The following is a 21,839-nucleotide window of genomic DNA, read 5'->3' as shown; positions in this document are numbered from 1 at the left end:
TGATATCTGGAGGGAGATTGGAGTAGAGCTGTTCCTTTGATTACATTCACACCTACGGGTAATTTAGACTCATCACTTAAGCAGATGAACTTAACCTGCGTTTCTTCGAACTGTGGGAAGAAACGGGAGCACCCAGAGGGAACCCGCGCAGGCGCACTCCACAGAGTGTCCCTCCCTCTTCCCTTCCTCCCTCACTTTGTCTGACTCTCTCCCTCTGTCTCTCTCTCTCTGTCTCTCCCTCTGTCTGTCTGTCTGTCTGTTTGTCTCTCGGCCACTCTCTCTCCCTCTTTCTCTCCCTTTTTGTCTCTCTCCTTCTCTCTGTCTGCCTGTCTCTCTCCCTCCCTCTCTCCATCTGTCTTTCTGTATGTCCTTCCTTCTTTCAGCAGTGTAATAAGTTCCACGTGGTATTTTCAGTTTGTCGCCCAGTCCAGTCAGCTGACTGATGCAGAAAAAGCCCAAATTTAGAAGAAATATGAAAATTGTCAAATGCTTTTTTTCAGGAAAATACCCCCCAACCCCCCCCCTCCCCCCTTTCCCACACACACACACACACACACACACACACACACACACACACACACGCACACCTCCTTTTTCCAATTCTCTGTTAATTCTTTCTTCCCTTCTTTTCTTTTTCCCCTCTTCCCTTCCCATTTCCTCCCTCCTCTCTTTATCGTCTCCCTCCCTTTTGTTTCTCAGCTTCTGTCTCCTTTTTACTTCTCCTCTCCTCCTTACCCCTCCACTCCTAATCTCCCCCCTTCTTTCCCTCTTTTTCTCCCTCTTCTTTCTCATTCCCTTCTCCTCTCTGTTTGTCCCTCTGTCTCTCCATCTTTCCCAGACAGGCTCTACAGGTCACTAGTTGAGGCTTCTTGGTTCCTCTGACATCAGCCAATCAGTCATGTTTAGAGTGGGCATTCCCTGGTGTAAGGTCCGCCCCCCACTGACCATACAAGGTAACAGTGGAATGCATGGCTTGGCAGTCCGTCTGCTTCATAAGAGAGACACAGAGAGCAGAGGGTGTCCCACACTGATGAGCAGTCCTATTACCGTCTGATTTGAACTTCAGAAGGATGCCAGTGGGCAAACCTGCTCCTCAACTCATCACTATTGCAAAATCAGCCTTTTAGCAGACAGACAAGTCAAAGAACGATTCATTTCACCCAGGAAAACCAAGTAACCTGCCAGGGGAGATGACAAGCCTTGAGAAAGCTCATCAGTCTAGCAGCAAAGCAGTGAAGCAGCCTGCCAGCTGCTGCAGATGTTCCCAGCAGCACCTCAGCTGCCCTGCAGCAGAGGACTCAATAAGGTATGATCGCACACATTACTCTTACCAGTGTTTTTGAATGTTTTGTTGCTCTACTATAAATCATGTATACATTACAAAAAATGCCATGTTTTTTTAAGTGCTTTTCCATCATCCAGGCAGCAACTTGAAACGTGCTTGTCTTAGGTCAATGAACATAGTGTCAACATGATTGATGTTGTCAAAATAAGGTTTTTGAAAATGTATTGTGTCTACACAGCATTACAACGCCAATAAATCAGTAACAATAGAAGTGGACTTGATGTCCACTGAAGGCGCTCCACACTGCGTGATTTTGGCCAGTCCCACACTTAAGTTAACAATCTTGAGCGAAACAGTGAATAGTTTTTCAATCCAAAACAGTGGTTCCCGAGCTCCCTGTGAGACACATCTGCTGATGGCTAAAGAGATTTGGACAGTGTCAGAAAATTAGAACAAACTCTCAAAATGTGACCTCTGCTACAACTCAGGTGTATAACACAGCCAATGGCAATACAGCATGAAATGATGCCAAGATGTGCTGGCCAATGCCAACATTAAACGCCCAAAGACATATGTTAATACCACATCTGTATGTAGATATCTATGCTACAAGCCATTTTTGAAAAAGAAAAAAAACTTATTTTTCTGTATTCTCAGATAGATGGAGTTAATGACCTGTCCTTGATTGATTCTTTTCTCGTAGGAGCAGGTTTCAGTAGCCATTCATCGCACTGACATGCCTCAAAAGTGATATTGTATAGTCTGACATAGACCCCATTCCACACAGAGTGACATGCAGCGAACATGTATGATTGCTGTTATCGCACAGTGTGAAGAGGCCTTGAGATGAATGACTTAATTCAAGCCACACTCACTGCTCTGTTCCTCCTGTTTGGTTGAAACGGTGGTACTGAGCCTTATGAGCTGCAACAGTGTTTACTGAGAGAGTAACAGGACTCTAACTGTAAAGCATTCTGGATTATATTAAAATGCCATATAAACTTGTTCCTCTTGAACCGGCCTGGAATGGATTTAGGATTAATTTTTGTCTACATGGTAATAACATAAATTCATTGTCTTCACCCATCCATTTGCAGGGCTTACACACATAGACCCGCATGCATAATATCAGTGTAGTAGCTTCCAGCCTGGGGGTTGGGACTCAACAAAAGGTTGCAAGATAAATCTTAGAGTTCATGAGATGATTAACAGGAAGGGGAAGTGAAAAAAAAACCAGATGTCTGCTATACAACATGTTTATTTTTTTCAGAATTTGTTATAACCTATGCATTTTTGTGTGAATAATCTACATTTCACAACTAAAAATTATTATCCGAGAAGGAAAAATCATCATTCTGTGGTTGAACTGATCACAAAGAGTAGATACATGCAAGTCATGCTTTGTTTTAAGGTGTCACAGGTCAAAAAGGTTGGCCACTGTTTAAGATTTTTCAAATTCAGCTCACTTGGAGGGACGAGGGTCATGTGTAAAAAAAATCCAATCTATGCTTGCATCCTGGGGGAGTGTTGGACAGTCTGCGGTGCTGTCCTTAAATGGGAAAAACAGATCAAGGATCTGATGTTGAAACCCTCCCACAGTATGGCTGACATCAATCTCACACAGCGCCTCATGTCACACAGGAGGCCAGCATCAATGACTGGGACCAAATTTACACCATGAACAACATGTACTGAGTAAACTACTGCTAGTCATAAACACGCACACACACACACACACACACACACACACACACACACACACACACACACGTCATACGTGTAAACATAACTCATGTCTGTTCCCCCAGAACACTGCTGTGTGTATTCACGCTCCGAGACAGATGAGGTAGGACAATCTCGAGGTGTGCAAGAAACGGACCAGGTAGGAGCACCAAAACACACACACACACACAAAGTTTTTTTTTAAACATCTAATTTTTGTAGTTTTTCCTCTGACTTAAGTGTTCTGTAAACCAGCTGAGACCAACCACTGTTACATACTTTCAATAGCAACATGTTTCTGTCAGTAGCTGATGGCACAATGTGGCTGTCACTTATTATGCTCTTGAATCCTAATTTCCTCTGACAGTCAATGTTCCCTTAAGTAGCATTAGGACTCCTGCACACTGGCTGCGTGGCGTGAGCGTGGCGTTTCTGTTGCGTGGCGTTTTCTATGTCTTTGCACACCAGAAATGTCTCTGACGCGGCGCTGCTGCTGCTAGCCTTGTCTGTACACATGTATGTTTCCCATTGCTTTACTGCACTCAAGCAGTAGTACTTCATGTTAAACATAAATATATACTGATTTGATTACAGCAAAGACAACGTCGGCAGTATTGACGGCAAAATAGGCTACAGAATATTTCGTTCTGTATTGACAGGTGCAACATTTGAAAATCGATAATTATTTATTATTATTTTTTTAAATTACATTTATATCTGCATTTATGTCAAAACCTAGAGACTTTCAAACATCAAAATGTCATTTATTAAATGTACTCGTGTCAAAATGACATATAAACATCTTTTCGTATTCTATTTTGCCTGGAAACGCTTCCAACACACTTGCGTGTCGCGTGAAAAATATCTCGAGCCGCGCCTGAGACGTGCGTGTCACGCAGGCAGTGTGCAAGCTCTAACTTGTTAACATGGGAGCCGAAATAAAAACGGACACGCCACGCAGCCAGTGTGCAGGAGGCCTTAAAGTTCCTTCTTTGCTGCTTGCATTGACAAGTTCACTGGTGAGTCCGACAGAGTTGAGTAGGTTAAAATGTAACAGAGCGTCATATCGAGGTCCCTGTTCCCAGATCCAGCTAATGAAATATATGTTAAAGCCCTGGTAGACAGGAACTGCTGTCCTGCTGAGGACTGGGATGGACATGAGAAAGTATATGGAGGGAGGAGAGGAGGAAATGCTGTATTTATTTACTGAGCGGTCAGAAGTCTTGGGGGCACTGGGTTAGGAGGACTTTCACATAACCCCTTACACACACACACTCACACCAGCCCCCCTCTGGGACCAAGAGACCGTGATTCCCAGGGTCAATTTCCCATCGGAGAAGGAGAAGGAGGGGGAGAGAGAGAGAGAGAGAGGGAAAGGGGGTAGGAAGAGGGGGAGAGGCATATGGGAGAGGCATATGGAAGATGAAAGGAATGGGTGGAAGGAGAAGAATGCAGGAAGGAGATGGAGGGAGAAGTGTTTTTAGCATTGATCACTCGCCCGCCTCGCAGAGCAGATACATTTCTATTTTATGAGTCAATCCACACCTACTCTGAGACACGCATGCACGAGTCTTGCACTTTTTTAAGCTTTGAGTTTTGTTTTTTTTTCTTCATTCAAAGCTTGTTTGATCAAGGCCTCCAGTGACACTATAAGCTGTCTGGTTTGACATTTTTGGATTTACAATGCACACGCTTCAACTATCTCCAATGATTTAATTTCATCTGAAATTTCAACTGCTTCACCATTTGCAGTTCAACTGACATTTCACCTGCTTTCTGCTCTTAGGCCTACTCTTTGCATGTTATTACATTTTTGAAAAATGAACTGCATACAGGGCTTACATAAAGCTGAAATGCCTTTAGCTATAAAGCTTTATGTAGACTACGTCGTCACACAACGGTTCGTATGGCATCTTACAGAAAGTAATGCACAATTCTTTGTGTTTTATACTACGAAATGTCCAGAAACACGAGCGGTCAGTGCGCCTGCACAGCCAGCAACAAAACTTCTCAGTTAGGTTTAGGAAAAGATCATGGTTTGGGTTAAAATAAACATGTTTAAACATGTAAAAATGTTTGTTACGCAACTTACGTGAGTTAAAATAACGTGACCAGCAGTCTCTTTCCACCCCAACCACTTCCTCCCTACGTAGAATTAAAATTCTATAAAAACAAGTTTGAGTTTTCTTTTGGAGTTAGATAAGCCATCACAGTGAACATCACGTCTGGACTGGTCACACAATGTGAAAGTAAACTACCTTACCGACCTTTGTGATCTGTCAGCTAATGTTAGACCTCATGCATTTCTTGAAGATAAGAAAAAGATCTGTGCCCTTTTTCCTGCTGACATACATCTGACATTGATTATGTTGAAAGGCCTACCTAGCTTTTCATTTTCTTTTGGACTGGATTTCTACACAAAAGACAAAAGTGACTTGATGAGAACAGTGTAGAAGGAGCTGTGTTGGCATGTCTTCTGCTTTAAATAACCAACAATGATTTCTCTAGCAAATGTTTTAATACATTTAAACAGTATGTATTGTCTTGCACTTCAGTAGCTTATACGTTTGAGGTTTTCTATTGTCAACATCAGTCATAGACAGCAGGTCACCCTGTAGGCATGAGTTGGGAGCAGTTACTGTAAACCAAAAAATGTTTTTTCAATTTCTACCATAGATTTTTCCTTAATCATCCTCTGACTCCTCCGATTTTTCTTACTGTAAGACCCCTTAGAGGGGCCCAACCTCCAGGTTGGGAAACATTGCCCTAAGCTGTTTACAACACTCTAAGGTAGCTTTTTGCACCCGGGCCCCACCCTTAAACCCGTATTACAGCCCTTCACTGCACCACCAACCTGTCCCTGATCAGGCTCTAGCGTTAGACTTAGTGCACAGTTCAGAATTGCCATATTTGGTAATTGATTTTAAGATCCACTTTTACAGTCATGTTTAGGATGTGTTGTAGGTGGTCTGTTTCTGTTGAGATACACTCTGACAGTGTTTAGCTCTTCAGTCTGGGGAGTAGTACATCTGACTCTATTTAACTTTTTTGGTGACTCTTTAAGTGTTTAATGTTTTTTAAAAATGAATTTCACATTACACAGGCGTCGTCAGCTGTGTGTGTGTGTGTGTGTGTGTGTGTGTGTGTGCGTGCGTGTGTGTGCGTGTGTGCGTGTGTGCGTGTGTGTGTGTGTGTGTGTGTGTGTGTGTGTGTGTGCGCGTGTGCGTGTGCGCAATACATTTAGTGTGACACACAGAGTAAAATGGAGAGCGGGTTTCCTGTGTGTGATTTACAGAGCCAAGAGGAAAGAGAAAGAAGACCATATTAGGCAATGTTTGGCTTAACAGGAGAGATTGGCTTTGACTGTTATCACAGCCGGCCTAAACACTCACACACGCGCACACTCGCACACATGCACACACGCACACACGCACGCACGCAAGCACGCACGCACGCACACACGCACGCACGCACACACGCACACACACACACACACACACACACACACACACACACACGTTCCCACTCAGGGCTGGTAGGCTGTTGTTAGTCTGCACTGTGACACTGCCTTCCATTGCAGAGGGTTTATATTCTGATTAAAATGATATAAATCTGCTTTATTGGCATGCAGTTGAAAAGTGTTTGGGTTTTAAGTTTATGTACATGTTTAAAGGGAGTTAATTTAGAGTGATTTTGTATTAAATCAATCAGGCAGTATTTCTAGTATTTATACAGTGGCTGTGCTGACTCCCATCACCCTGCATTATTTGCCTCCTGTGCTATCTGCGTACAGTTGGTAGTGAAATCATTCTTTAGCTGTGAGAGGAAACTAAAGTAAGACTGAGGCTGAGTTGCAGGACTTTACTGTTTACTGTAACAACAGAAAGGAGAAGCAGAATTCAGTTCAGTTGTCCCCCTTTTCAAAGTATCCATACTCACTTGAATTCTAGGTTTTGATGGCCCTAGAGAATAATGTGCAATGGGGATGGAGGGGATTTCATTTGTGGTACTTCATGAATCAAAAACTTAGAACACTTGTTGATTCAGTTTGTTGTTGTCCTAATTGTATTACTTTTCGCTATCTAACATTTTGTCCAATCCAGATTATGTATTGTGGGCATCGCGATCAAAATATTGTCAACACCTTTTAGTCCAGAGCAAAACAGCTGTTTGCCCAAGTAGCTTTTTGATACTACCGCTAGGAATTTCCAAAGTCAGCACCACATAGGGGGCTTGTAAAATGATTCACTGTAATGGGGTGCCTGCCATGGCGTCAAAATGTTTGGGAACCATTGTGGCTTCCTGTCCACAGCATGTACACACAGCCAGTCTGCTGCAGGGCCTGCCTGCACTCTGCACACACACACATCGCACAGCAGACCCTGTCAGGGAATTCTGTATAGCTTTGGTAGATACACAGATAAATTCATAGATTTAAATTAAGGATCACAAAAACCACATTAGGATGGAACCTGAGAAATCGGTAAGCCTATATAATTAATATTGAGATTGGAGGTAATGTATGTATACATGTTACACTCACCTGGATTTAAACAAAAATCCCCAGAATTTGTCAGTATATTTTCATTGTCCACCACTTCAGAAATGCATATACCATAGCTCATTATTGGAATTTGTAACATGTTTAAATCCAGTGGATTGTTTTGAGTGAATAGGAATAAATAACAAACAGAGCTCCCTCTCAAATAATGATTTAAAAGAATAGCTGAACATTTTGGGAGATACGCTATTTTTTTGCTGACTTTCCGAGAGTGAGATGAGAGGATCTGTCTGACAACATTATCTTTAGCCAGAAAGGCTGCACAGACGTGTGATAGCCTGATCACACGTCTGATAAACAATTGTTTATCAATAAGATACAACGTGTTAATTAGTGAGCAACCCCAACTGCACCCTGACTCCACATACTTAACACAGAGACATGAAAATGATATCAATCGTCTTATCTCTGAGGACTTTAAACCACAGACATTGACATGAACTGCTTTTTTATTTTTTTTATTTTTTTTTAAGATTATTTTTTGGGCATTTTCAGCCTTTATTTTTGACAGGACAGATGAAGACGTGAAAGGGGAGAGAGAGGGGGAATGACATGCAGCAAAGGGCTGCAGGTCAGAGTCGAACCCGGGCCCGTTGCGTCGAGGAGTAAACCTCTATATATGGGCACCCGCTCTACCAACTGAGCTATCTGGGCGCCCGACATGAACTGCTTTTAAAGCTTTAGTGCGTAACTTTTTGATATCAATGAATGTCCGTTACATTCAAGCCATTGCCAAATGAGTTGCTACAAAGCTAATTAAGACTATCAGCTCCACACAACTCTCTCTGTATTTCTATCATGTTCAGAAGATTCTGTCGTCCGGTGACTTTTACCTCTTCTGAAGAGTTTATCTTGTATTTTCAATCCTCCGTGTCCTCCTTGGCTACTAGCAACTGTGTGGGGGAGGGGTGGGGGTTGGTGCGTGATCACGGAAGGCTTGTATCATGTAGACGTGCCGACAGTTTTGTTGTTATGACTTAGAATTCCTCATGGGGAATACAGAAACTATACGCACCCTAGCTTTAATGTGTAATATGACCATGTCTATGTGTTTTACTGACTGCTTGTATGCCTTTTATGCTGTTGATTATTGTGTTTGGTGAGCTGAAGACCCATTTCCACCCTGGTGGACAATACAAAAGTGTTCTATTCTATCTCACTCCCAGAAAGAAAGAGACTGAACGCTGGTTAAATCTTTATTCTGCCTTGGTCTCAATGCACTTTTTATTCAGTCTTCAACACAGTGGCACTTTGTGTTGGACTGTAATTCACTGATGGAGGTATGGGCTGAACTTCTTCACAATCATATTTTTTACACATTCCACACAGAACGTATTTTTTCATGACTATTGAATCCAATTCTAACCAAAGCCATGCCAACCAAACATCTTTGCATTTAAAACGTTTACTCAGAGTACATTACAAATCCTAAGTTTAAGCTAACACAGCGGACAAGAGTGCATCATAAACCGTTTTACTCAGCAAATTGTATTTGAATCAAGGCTGGAAATGATGATGATGATGATGATGATGATGATGATGATGATGGTGGTGGTGATGATTGTAATGAAGAAGAAATGTGGGTGCTGCCTGTGGTCTGAAACTCTGGAACAGGGTTCAGGCTTAAAGCTTGAAATTATGTACCATACACGCAGGCACGCACGCACGCACGCACACACACACACACACACACACACACACACACAGTCTGGCTGGGAGAGGGCAGATTTGTTTGTTGGTTTGATTTAGTGAGGGCAACACTTCCTGAAGACAGACCTCGAGACATGACCTACTGTGGGACTGTGGCTTTCTCTCTTTGTGCGTGTGTAAGAGACAGAGAGAGAAAGAGAAAAAGAGAGAGAGAGAGAGATAGAGAGAGAGAGAGAGAGAGAGAGAGAGAGAGAGAGAGAGAGAGCACACACTGGCCTTTCTTCTTAATATGGACTTGTTGGGCCCAGAGCAGAGGGAGAAGGACAGAGTGAGATAAAGGCCTCCACTCCATCTGCTGCCTTTTAAGTGAGTCTCTCTCTCTCCCCACTGTGACTAGAAAAGGGAATGAATGTAGCCAGCTGGAAGAAGGAGGAGGTGTGTGTGTGTGTGTGTGTGTGTGTGTGTGTGTGTGTGTGTGTGTGTGTGTGTGTGTGTGTGTGTGTGTGTGTGTGTATGTGTATGTGTGTGTGTGTGTGTGTGTGGGGGGGGGCTATCAGTGGGAGCGATCACAGACTGGAAGAGGGAATGTTTATCCAAAGCAGCAATCCCATTTTCCATGATCCCCAAAATAAAAGGCTGGCTCAGGCCTTATATGGGCAGACTGGGAGTTTCTAGCCGAGCAGTCAGAGCATTCTTGGAAAACACCCGGCTTCTCTTTCTCTCCCTCTGTCTTTATATGTCTCTCTCTCTCTCGCTCTCTCTCTCTCTCTCTCTCTCTCTCTCTCTCTCTCTCTCTCTCTCTCTCTCTCTCTCTCTCTCTTTGATCTACTCAGTGATATAATGTCAGTGATGGTGCTCAAATGAGATTAAAAGTCACTGAGAACATTGTAACCATACAGTTTATTTAAACATGTGTATGTGTTCATCTTCTATCAGGTGTTGCGGTTGAGATAATGGAGATCAAAGATGGAGCTCCAACAGATTGCACTTGGGGTAAGAGAGAACAACTTCAAGACTCTACAGAGTGTTTCTCACTTTTTATTCGGTTTCAGAAAAATGTAACACATTTTGATATGAATCTAGAAAAGTTCCCAGACAGGCTTCTTATCTTTCAGAACAACATTGTTTCTGCTGAGATTACAGGAAGCTATTTCCACCATTGCCTCCCTCCTTTGAAGTCCAGAGCTTTAGCTTTAGACGTTTACCATAACTCTGGGCAATATAGTTACAGATAAAACAATAAGAAAATACAGGGGCTCCACATGAACTGACAAACCAACATCAAATGTGTTAGTAAGGTGTAGTTCCACCACAAGCCTCCAGAGCAGATTCAGTGCTCCTTGTCAGAGACTTTCCGGGGTCTCTGGAACTCTACTGCAGGGAAGAAAAAGAAATGCCGTCCTTTATTGGTTTTATGGTGGTGGAGAGTGCTGTCTCACATATTGTTTTCATAATCAAACCATTCATTGAGCCCTTGAGAAACTGAATGGAAGCAACTGGATTCGTTAGGTTTTGTCACAAATGTGTTCAGGGTTTCCTTTAAATGTCTCTTGTCTTCATGTCTGCAATGAAATTAAATATTTGCTAATATTTGGTATATCTGTGGGCATGACATGAGTTAGTATTTAAATTAATCAGTGAAACAAATCCCTCCACGCGGCTCCGCCTCCATCAGTGTGAAGAGTGTGTGAATGAGGTCAATTGTAAAGCGATCTGTGTGTGTGTGTGTGTGTGTGTGTGTGTGTGTGTGTGTGTGTGTGTGTGTGTGTGTGTGTGTGTGTGTGTGTATGTGTATGTGTGCACATGCAGGTAATCAGATGTCTGCTGTTGCAATGTCTCTCTTTCAACCAAGTATGTGTGTTGTATTTCAGATGTCAGAGATGAGCAAGTACAGAGGTGAGTAACACACACACACACACACACACACACACACACACACACACACACACACATGTGGAATGTGAGAGGGAGCAGCAGCATGACAGGAAATTGGTATTATGTAGGTCTACTGGGGGTTAAAACCATTTCCTGTTTACCCCTCCCCAACAAAAATGTTTGTGCTGTGCACTCCATCCCTCTCTCTCTCTCTCTCTGTCTCTCTCTCTCTCACACACACACACACACACTTATTCACATGCTATTTTTGTCTCGCGCTGCTTTCACTGATGTTTCAGACATGTTAGAAAGACGTTAAACTGTGTCTTAGCTGTAATAAATAAATAAATAAATAAATAAAGAAACAGAAATACAACAAACCTGATTAACCTCTGCACTCATACCAACATTATGCTGATGGAGACACATGCCAGTTCATACAGTAAGCGATTACTAATTATGTCATGGGTTCACAAACCCAAGTCATTCTCGCCATCCTTTGAACAGCATTGTGCATGTTTTATTCAGCTTTCATGAATTATTTCCATGTTTGCTCCTCTGTCTTTAGAATAGACCCCTGTCCTTCATGATGCTGAGAGAAATGTGTTTATTCTGATGTCATCATGTCTCATCATCATAAGGCAAATATCACTAGCATCACTCTGATGCTAGCTTTAACTGGGAATTCAGCTCATTCTGATTCCTATCAGCTAGTGTTGGCTCAGCTGAGGTGTCTGTGGTTTCCTTTTGTATATTTCTTTGTCAACTGTAAAGACAGTTTGTATGATGTAACGTTAAATCAGAATAGAAATCTATGCAGAAGATGCAATAACAGGTTTGGTAAAAACTAATTTCTCAATACTGAGTTCATTTATTTATTTTTTTTATTTTTTACAACTCTTCACACAGTCAGCACAACAGAACTTGCAAAATACAGCCTGTGACCACATCTTTCAATATTCATGAAGTTTTCTCACTCAAAGTCAAACACCTCCATGCCTCTATTTACTGTGCATTTTGCACATGTTTACATACTGTTGTAAATGTACAATCCATTCAATAAAGAATGGAAAATGGAATTGAAACACCGTTTGTGCCAAATAGATGAATAAATAAGAGATACTTCAAAGACAATAGCGATTCATATTTTAATGCTACCAGCTGTTAGTGTTGTTTCAGATCATCGTTCAGTGAGTAATAAGACACTCTGTTACTGTTACGAGTCAAATGTTGTCAGCGTTCTGGGACAAGAGTTGATCCTGAGATGTGTACAAAGTGTTTTGGTTAACATTAGTGCATTTTGGATGTTAGATTAACTGTATGTTGGTAAAGAGAACTGTGTGAACTCATTACAGAGAGAAACGTGTTAACGTTAGTAAAGAAAAACAACAACCTATAAGATGGTTTCTAAACTGACTGACTGTGCTCTGTTTGCCTCATCCCTGTGTTTTTTTTCCAGTTGAGTTATTCATCCCTGTGGCCCATGGTGCAGTGCTGCATCTCTGGTCAGTTGGTAGTCTGAGATGAAGCACTGTAGCTCGGGACAGAGGACAGAAATACCAATGGGAGCATAGATCCACAGCCAGGTAACAGCATCCAGCAGCAGCAGGCCAGACAGGGAGGATGATATGAACCAGGATGCAACACTGCAATCACAAACACCTTGTGGGTCACGGTCAGTAGTTTAGATGAGACTGGACCGTCTCCCAAAGTTTGCTCATTTTTGAAATTCATAGGGAAGTTGTTTCTGTTAGCATCAATTTATTTAGAGGACATAAAAAAACTAGTTGAATTCATCACAAAATGAGGATTAGCGACAAATTTTAAAAAATGTCACACCTTTGCTTGATATACACTGTATAATAAAATATTTTGTTATTGTATTTCTAACTAATTTTATAAATTAAGATCTAGTATCAAATGTAACATTAAAAATGTCAGATTAATGAAGTTGACCACATTGTAAATTACTTGACGTGTGTTCGCCATGATGTATGTGTTTAGACATGGCACCATCGGCAGAAAAATACAGACGTGACATTTTCAAATCGTCTAATACGGGAGGTATGGAAACCACAGCTCGACTTCTGCACGTGAGGAACGGGATTAACCCGTTCCACTGGTGTGATGATGGATGGATGACATCACTCGTTTTTTTTCTTCTCCTCTCTCCTGGGGTCCAGTTTTCCCAGGAATCCCTTGACCTATCAGAAAGGGGGATTCCTGGAAATACTGTTCTTGGGGGCGGGGCTTATCAGCTATTCCATTTACAGTATGTACCATCATTCTGTGTGGTGTGTGCAATAATGGTGTACGTTTTTATAGAATTAGTTTTGATTGTATTTAGTGTTTAGACACGAGATATTCATTATTGTTTCAATCCTGTCCAAAGTCACATCATGTTCCTGTTTATGAGATTTGAAGATTCTGATTACTGCTCATTCTGTTTAATAAACATTCAAAACAAAGAACTATTTGCATATTGTCATTTACTGTGTATGAATACTGCAGTTTGGGATTAGAGCTGGGTAAAAAAAAATGATTAGGAAGTATTCGGATCCTTTACCTTAAGTAATACACCCAAACCACAATGTAAAAAGAATCTATTTGAGTAATCATGTCATGCATTTAAAATCCTACTTAAGGACAGAAGCATTATCAGCAAAATGTACTTAAGGCATAAAAAGTGAAGTAATCTTTCTGCAGTAAAATGTCTCCTGTGACTAGGCCTGTAACAATTATTAAATAAGTGTCTAACCACAATTTTTTTTTACATAATCGCGGTTAATTTGTATAGCCGCAAATAAAGCATTAGAGCATTTTTTTATGCGATTGGTCACACGTAGCGTCACCTACAGTAACGTTAGCTAGCCTATGATACTTGGCATGCGCGTGCCGGTGTAAACAGGAAGCAGATTGTCTGAAGTTACTCTGCGGTTGAAAATCATGGATGTATAAGTTTAAAATACAGGGGTTTATTGGCTTGGACCGATGACGGGGTGGAACTGTTACTGAAAGGTATGTAAGCTACCTAAGACTGGCATTCTACCCCTTTCTGCCCGTCCAGAATACATAGCACTCCCGGAGTTTTCAAACTCAAACGGGGTCAGCAGTGTTTCCAAATGTCTCCGTTTTAGGGGCTCGGGAAATGCAGAATGAGTTTGGACACGAGGTGTAAACGTAGCAAAAGATATTTGTTTTTAAACGAAAAACGTAGTGATGTGGATCTAGCCTTTAGGACAAAAAGACAAAGGTTCTAGAGTCTGTGGAGACAATAGACTGTATAAGGAAAGTTGGAGACGGTGAGTCAGTAGAAACATATGAACCAAGCTGCCGGGAGGACAGAGGACAGAGACACAACTTGACTAACAGTGGAGAAGAAAGCATGTATCTGGTTACTACACTGTCCAAAACACAGTTGAACCACTTCTTATTTTGAGTCAAGAGAGTAAAAGATCTTTTTTCTTCATAATTATTAGTATTAATTGATTGACATTCACATCCAGGCCGGGGTTACCATTTCCCTCCATGCATGACCGTGACTGTGTATCCAGTAAAGTGATGAGATCTAACTGTTTAATAGTGTTAATAAGTGGTAAACACTCCTTTTGTATGTACCATAAAAAGCCATGAAAATACAAGCAACTAGGCTTACTAAGACAGAACAAAGTTTGAGTATATGGGCTCCTTCTGCCAACATAAAATTACAGAATTACGATGTGTGACCACACGGTGGCGCAGTTGTACCATGTAGCTGACTGTAAGCCTTCCTCCTCCCCAAGGAACTCACCTTCCCATATTCAAATATGGAGAATGTGTATACAGGCTGTTCTCAGTTATCAACCTGACTTGTTTTCTCCATCTAACAGCAGTAAACAGACACAGAGCTCCTCCCATGCAGCTGTCTGATGTAAAGGTATGAGAGACAGGTCCTACCTGTTCTGGACTGTAAGACAACAGGAATGTGGCTTACACACACACACACACACACACACAGACACACACAACATACACGCAAACAAACACACACCAAGACGTACACACACACACACACACACACACACACACAAAGACACACACAGACACACACAACATACACGCAAACACACACACTAAGACGTACACACACACACACACACACACAAAAGCACACGCGCGCGCACACGCACGCACGCACGCACGCACGCACGCGCACACACACGCACACACACACACACACACACGCTCTACTCTGATTTTTAATGTGTATCTGAACGTTGTGCTTGCTGGTTCTTGGACATGTGGACATATTGATGTTACAGTTTTTCTTGATTGCTTTGACCTGCTTACAGTTTTTCTCATTTGCTAAGACACACTAAATGAAATTGGGATCCGCTTTATCTTCATCATCACATTATTAGCACAGCAGAAGTCTTCTCTTGCAAATGTTTTAACACTTTTTCATTTGTTACACACATTTTTCACACCCTTTGTCAAAACAGTTACCACAGATCTCATTGAAAGACCCCGAACTCTATTGGATTCACTGTGGTGAACAAAAGGAAAACATCTATTCACAGCTGATAGAAAGTATTTGCATAATTAGAAAACTCTATGCACCTGTGTGAAACTCATTTGCACAACTCTTCAATCAGCAATCAGTCCTCATCCATCTATAAAAGATGCCACCTCTGTGTTGCTATTTGCAAGCATGGATCAAAGAGGCCATAGAGTAAGAGGCCATGGCAGAGGGGCCAGAGGAAGAGGAGCCCGTATGCGTGGTGGAGGAGCTGCAGCAGCAAGAGGACAAAATCGAGCTCAAGTTTCAAATGAAATTCGGGCAACAATTATTGACCATGTCATCAATCATGGCTTGTCCTTTAGAGAGGCTGGACAAAGGGTCCAGCCCATTCTGACTCGGAGCACTGTGGCATCTATTGTCAGGCTTTTTCGGAATGAGAACAGGTAATTCACAGTGTTACTGTAATGTATACCACTGTGTATTTCAGCTTTACTGTATTGCCCTGTTAGCAGAACAAACTGTGTCTACAGTAATGCAGATGTTTTATCAATCCCATTTATGTGACTGTCATACAGTAATGTCAATTTTGACATGCTTTTTGCTTTTACTTTATAGGATCCACACATTACCACACACTGGTGGCAGAGGAAAGATATTTAGTATTGAACAGGAGTCTGCCATTGTAGATATGGTAGTGGCAAACAATGCAATCAGACTGCGTGAAATCCAGGCAGCAGTAATTGCAGATCAGGGAGCATTTAGAAATATAAACAGTGTGAGTTTGGCAACTATAGATTGAGTCCTTAAACGCCACCATGTCAGAATGAAGCAGCTGTACCGAGTTCCATTTCAAAGAAACTCTGACATCGTAAAGGAGGCACGATTCCAGTATGTGCAGGTACAGATTTTGTTATTGTAATACCTTGTTTACCATAGTTACATGCAACTGGAATACTGTAATTTGCTTTATGAATTTGTTCTTTTTCTTAGAGAATAATGGAGCTTGAAGCTGAAGGGGCACATCACAAATTCATTTTGTGGATGAAGCCGGCTTCAACCTCTGTAAAGTGAGGAGACGCGGGAGGAACATCATTGGGCAGAGGGCCACTGTCACAGTGCCAGGTCAGAGGGGTGCCAATATCACCATGTGTGCTGCCATCTCCAATGATGGGGTCCTTTGCCACATACCAACCATTGGCCCATACAATACAGAACGCCTCATCACATTTCTTGATTCATTGAAAGAAATACTGATTCCACCCGAAGAGAGAGGGCTGTTGAGGCCTGGCATGACTCTGTATGTCATAATTTGGGACAATGTGGCTTTCCATCACTCTCGCCTTGTGAACGAATGGTTTGCAGCACAGCCTCGTATTATGATGCACTTCCTTCCTGCATACTCCCCTTTTCTGAACCCAATCGAGGAGTTCTTCTCTGCTTGGAGGTGGAAGGTGTATGATCACTGGCCATATGAGCAGATGCCCCTCCTGGAGGCAATGAATGCTGGTTGCCTGGCAATAGGTGCAGAGGACTGCCAGGGATGGATGCGCCACGCAAGGAGGTATTTCCCTCGGTGCATTGCAAGGGAAAACATTCAATGCGATGTTGATGAGAACCTGTGGCATAATCGTCAAGAACGAATGGACTAAATGTGAAAGATAAAATATATCTTTTTTTTTTTTTAAAGGTGTTTCCTTTGGTAGCTTTTTTTTTTTTTTTTTTTTCAGTATCCATTTGAGTTTGTAAAGTGTCATATTTCATATTGATGGCTGTATTTTGTATTTTGTTGTCCATTGTGTAATGATTGATTGAAAGAATAAATTAATTTGACCACAAGTTGAGGTGTTTGATGGAAATATTTGCTTATGTTGCATGCTTTTAATGTTTTGTGAGTGTTAGAGCATTTTGCTAACAAAATGAGTCATTTTGGCCATTGAGCTTCAGTTTTATCCTGTGTGTTAACTGTTTTGAAAATGTGATGTCAGAGTGAGCAAATGTGTTTAAGCAGTTGAGAAACTGTAAAGAAACTAGGATCCACTCGGTTTTCATCATCACTGTCTCAGCAGAGCAGAAGACACCTCTTGCAAATGTGTTAACCCTTTCTCATTGGATTGACACATTTTCCCCACCCTTTAGCAGAACAGTTAACACAGATGTCATTCAAGCAGTCCAAACTCCATTGTTTTAGCTATGGTAACCAAACAGAAACCATCTGTTCCTAACTATTAGAAACTACCTACATCAGTATGAAATCACTGAAGCGCATGTTTGACACTCCTTCACACAAATCTTCAATTAGCAATCAGTCTGCAGGGTTAGGCCATGTGGCCCCATCGTCAAGACAGAAGAGACTGAGTATCAATAGTGGCTATTTCTTATGCTCTACAGTAATAGATGTTTATAATTTATTGTAATAGATGTATTATGTGTAATATTTGCAGTATTTCATTTTCCAGCCACAGTTTCAAAATAAGAATCAATGGAATCAATAAAATTTGCATCAAAGCATTTCTGATTCTGGATCCAATTCTTTGCAAGAAGGCAAATTTGTCAACAAATGTCACTGGCATGAAAGCTACGTAGAGTAATAGGCTACAATGACAAGTAATGGTGCACTGATTCACACTGAGTGCTGTATTTTGTTGTCCACTGTGTAATGGTTGATTGGAAGAGTTCATATACTTGTTGGCAAGTTGTGTTGTTTGAAGGCAAAATTTGCTTTTGTTGCATATTTTAAATGTTTTGGCACGGTTTGAGCCTTTTGCAAACAAAATGTGTAATTTTGACCATGAGTGCCACTGTTTTGGCCTGTGTGTTAACTGTTTTGAAAAATGTGGAGTTTGAGTTGACTGCTGCATCAAAGCAATCAAGAAAAACTGTAAAAGCCTTTCTTGGCTATGAATGTTCTCTCCATGGCCTTGGTTTACACATCTACTGTATGATCAGGCTGATTGGATTTAAAACACCTGTCTTAGATCCTAATATACCAGTCAGATGACTGTTGGATTTGATCCTGAAGAAGGCACACAGCTAAAATGTTGACTTTCAGAACTTGAAATTATGAGTGTCACTTTCTCCTCACTGATTTTTTCTAACATCTCTGATACTACCACCTTCACAATCAGTGTGAAGAAAAGGGACAGGAAAACATGATCAGGTGAAACAGCAAAGATCTGAATTCCAGTCAGAGTACACTGAAGGAGAAATGCACAAATGGAATGGAGCCATTGCGTGAGGAGAGAAACAAGATGAGGCAAGCTGATGGGAGTTTGGCAGCAGAAAACGTATTCTTTGTAAATCTTTACAATCATTCCCCGAAAGAACCAAGCAGGCCTGCCATGTTGAATGATCCAATTTTTCCTCAAAACTTGCCATTTTCAGCGTGTAGCTTGCTAGCTCGAGGTTTGTTGTTGTTTCCCATAGCGAAGGGATTTTGAGAACGGCAACACACAGAGAGCGGAAGGTGAGGGGCAAAGCCAAACATCAGGCTTTATCCTGGAAATGTACTTCTGTTGATCCAGACTACGTTACAATGGATAAAAGCCCTGCCCTTTGAGCAGGCGTAGCTCCAGAACAGTGCTGTATGTACAGTAGGTGCCACTCAAAGTCCTAGACACCACCTGCTTTCTGTAAAACATACAAGAGCTGCTGTGTCAAAGCATCCTGATTATTGCTGTGATTTACTGAGGAAAACACATAAGGACGTCTTGTAGCTAGATAAAAACTACACTCAAGTATCCAAAAGAAAAGTCTGTTTGCATCAGTGGTGATAATCAGGGAGGGGCCAGGGCTGTTTCCTTTTTCACTTTTGTCGGCCTGATTTATCCCGCTGGGATCAAACTGGACACATTCCAAAATGTAGCTTCCAGGTACCGTACATGGGGATTTTCAGCCTGTCAAGACATAAAATAGGAGGACAGAAGGAAGGACAGAAGCAAAGATGGAAGGGGAGAAAGATGGAAAGACAGCAGATATGAAGCGAGAAAAGAAAGAAGGAAAAGAAGAATGGTATTAGTGATACTGTGTGAGCTTATCTCCTGTTTAATAAGCAACATAACACACCCGTCAGATAAATGGGATGTGAATATATGTTGTGCAAATATATGTTGCTCAATTGTTAAACAATATATAAGTTAGAAGAAAGATATTAAACTTCTGAATGTGCTTATTTAGGGCCAACAATTCAAAACCAGAAAGTTGTTATAACAGTTATGTCCATATTAATCCAAGGAAGAGAATTTAACAATTCAAGAGTTTTAATGAACTGAACAAAGGGATATTAGATATTTACAAGTCAGGGAATATTATGGAAGATATCAGAAGAGGATTGGCATTCTATGAAACACAACACACATGGATCACATGTCATATGAAAAGCAAACTGTGACTGTGCTGTCTCCTTTTCTGTTCACCTTATACACCACAGACTTCCAGTACAACTCAGAGTCATGTCACCTACAGAAGGTCTCTGATGACTCTGCAGTTGTTGGGTGTATAAGGGATGGACAGGAGGGAGAGTACAGAGCGCTGGTGGACAACTTTGTGGAGTGGTCTGGTAAGAATCACCTGCTGCTGAATGTGGATAAGACCAGAGAGATGGTGATTGACTTCAGGAGGAAGGGAAAGGCTCCGCAGCCCCTTTGCATTCTGGGTGGAGATGTGGACATGGTTGAGTACAGATACCTGGGTGTCAACATCGACAACAGGCTGAACTGGAAAATCAACAGCACTGCTGTTTACAAGAAGGGGATGAGCAGACTCTATTTCCTGAGGAAGCTGAGATCCTTCAACGTGTGCAGCAGAATGTTGGAGATGTTCTACCAGTCTGTTGTGGCCAGCGCTCTGTTCTCCTCCGCCATCTGCTGGGGCAGCAGCATCGGAGCCAGCGACACAAACAGACTGAACAAACTGATCAGGAAGGCTGGCTCCATTATTGGGTGCAAACAGGAGACATTTGAAGCTGTGGTGGAGAGGAGGTCACTGAACAAACTGTTATCTTATCATGGATAACCCCGACCACCCTCTCCACCCCACACTGGTCCAACAGAGGAGCACCTTCTCTAAGAGGCTCCGACAGCTTCGATGTTGCACGGACCGCTACAGGAAATCATTCCTACCACAGGCAATTAAACTTTTTAACACCTCATCACTGAGTGTGAGATAAGACTCATATACATCACAACTGCACTGAAGGCACCTTATGCACCAATAGGTTTATCTACATCCTATCCTTACTAGTGAAACAGTTGTACATTTTTACTCCCCAACTTGCATATTAAGTTTATCTATATCTATTGAAACAGTTGTACATTTTATTTCCAAATTGTATATATTTTAAATATTGCTCGTGAAGTATTCTATTATTATTTCATGTATATTGTTTCCTATTATTTAATGTTTACTCTGTATGTGTGCTGTGTGTCTGATATTTTGCTGCTGCAACACCGTTATTTCCCATTTTTTGGGATCAATAAAAATCTATATCTATCTATCTATCTATCTATCTATCTATCTATCTATCTATCTATCTATCTATCTATCTAACAGCTTTGTCCACATGAATACTAACCATTTCCACATCTTCCGGTCAAAAGATGAATGTTAAAGCGTAACTCTCGCCAAAATGCAACCTAGGGTCTTTTTGTGAATGTACCCGAGTCAAACTTTCATTTAAAAGCATAATTAGGACGGAAACACCACTTTTAAGATTTACCGTATTCTCAATTCGTTTTCGGTAAAATGGCCTTTTGAATGGGAGTCTAGTAGGGGGCACTATGTGATAGCATCAAAATCACTATTTTTAAAACACTAAGAAGGCTCGACACAACAAGTACACATGAACTCGAGCATTGAGAACATTGTTTGTGTACACAGAGTTTACTAAAAAGAAAGGTTTTGAACAACTCACTTTAGCAGTTGTTTACGCTATCCGCCATCTCATCAGTCAAAAAGAGTCCATCTCCGAATGCGAATGAACGGACTCCATAGGAGGAAATGTCATTCCTATATGAGGCTCCTTTTTCAACCACAAGGTCAATACTGTTTTTCAATAACGACAAAAGAACAAATTATCCGTGCATTTATATGGAACTAAGCTTTAGGAGCGTTCCATCTTTACTCTCCTCTCTGTTACGTTGCATTCGGAGATCAACTATTTTTGACTGACTAGATGGACGGCGACCGGAAAAGCCAACAGCTAAAGTGAGTTGTTAAAACCTTTCTTTTTAATAAACTCTGTGTACACA

At 41.4% G+C, this 21,839-nt stretch overlaps 1 long non-coding RNA gene across 5 annotated transcripts; it reads left to right on the top strand.

Annotated features, from left to right (window-relative positions):
* The first annotated feature begins 664 nt into the window (after nucleotides 1-664).
* LOC116042200 lies at nucleotides 665-17,422 on the top strand. Of its 5 annotated transcripts, none has more exons than XR_004897356.1 (4): nucleotides 665-1,306; nucleotides 3,094-3,167; nucleotides 10,155-12,833; nucleotides 17,410-17,422. It is a non-coding gene; the product is annotated as an uncharacterized LOC116042200 (long non-coding RNA). The 5 variants fall into 5 exon arrangements; XR_004897353.1 differs by lacking the exon at nucleotides 17,410-17,422 and adding an exon at nucleotides 14,757-14,768 and having other exon boundaries at nucleotides 666-1,306; nucleotides 10,155-12,879; XR_004103148.2 differs by lacking the exon at nucleotides 17,410-17,422 and having other exon boundaries at nucleotides 675-1,306; nucleotides 10,155-10,211; nucleotides 11,090-13,564.
* The last annotated feature ends 4,417 nt before the right edge of the window (nucleotides 17,423-21,839 follow it).

Source organism: Sander lucioperca, chromosome 1, assembly GCF_008315115.2.
Source record: "Sander lucioperca isolate FBNREF2018 chromosome 1, SLUC_FBN_1.2, whole genome shotgun sequence".
NCBI classification, from domain to species: Eukaryota; Metazoa; Chordata; class Actinopteri; order Perciformes; family Percidae; genus Sander; species Sander lucioperca.
This window is presented reverse-complemented; position numbering and strand designations above follow the sequence as displayed.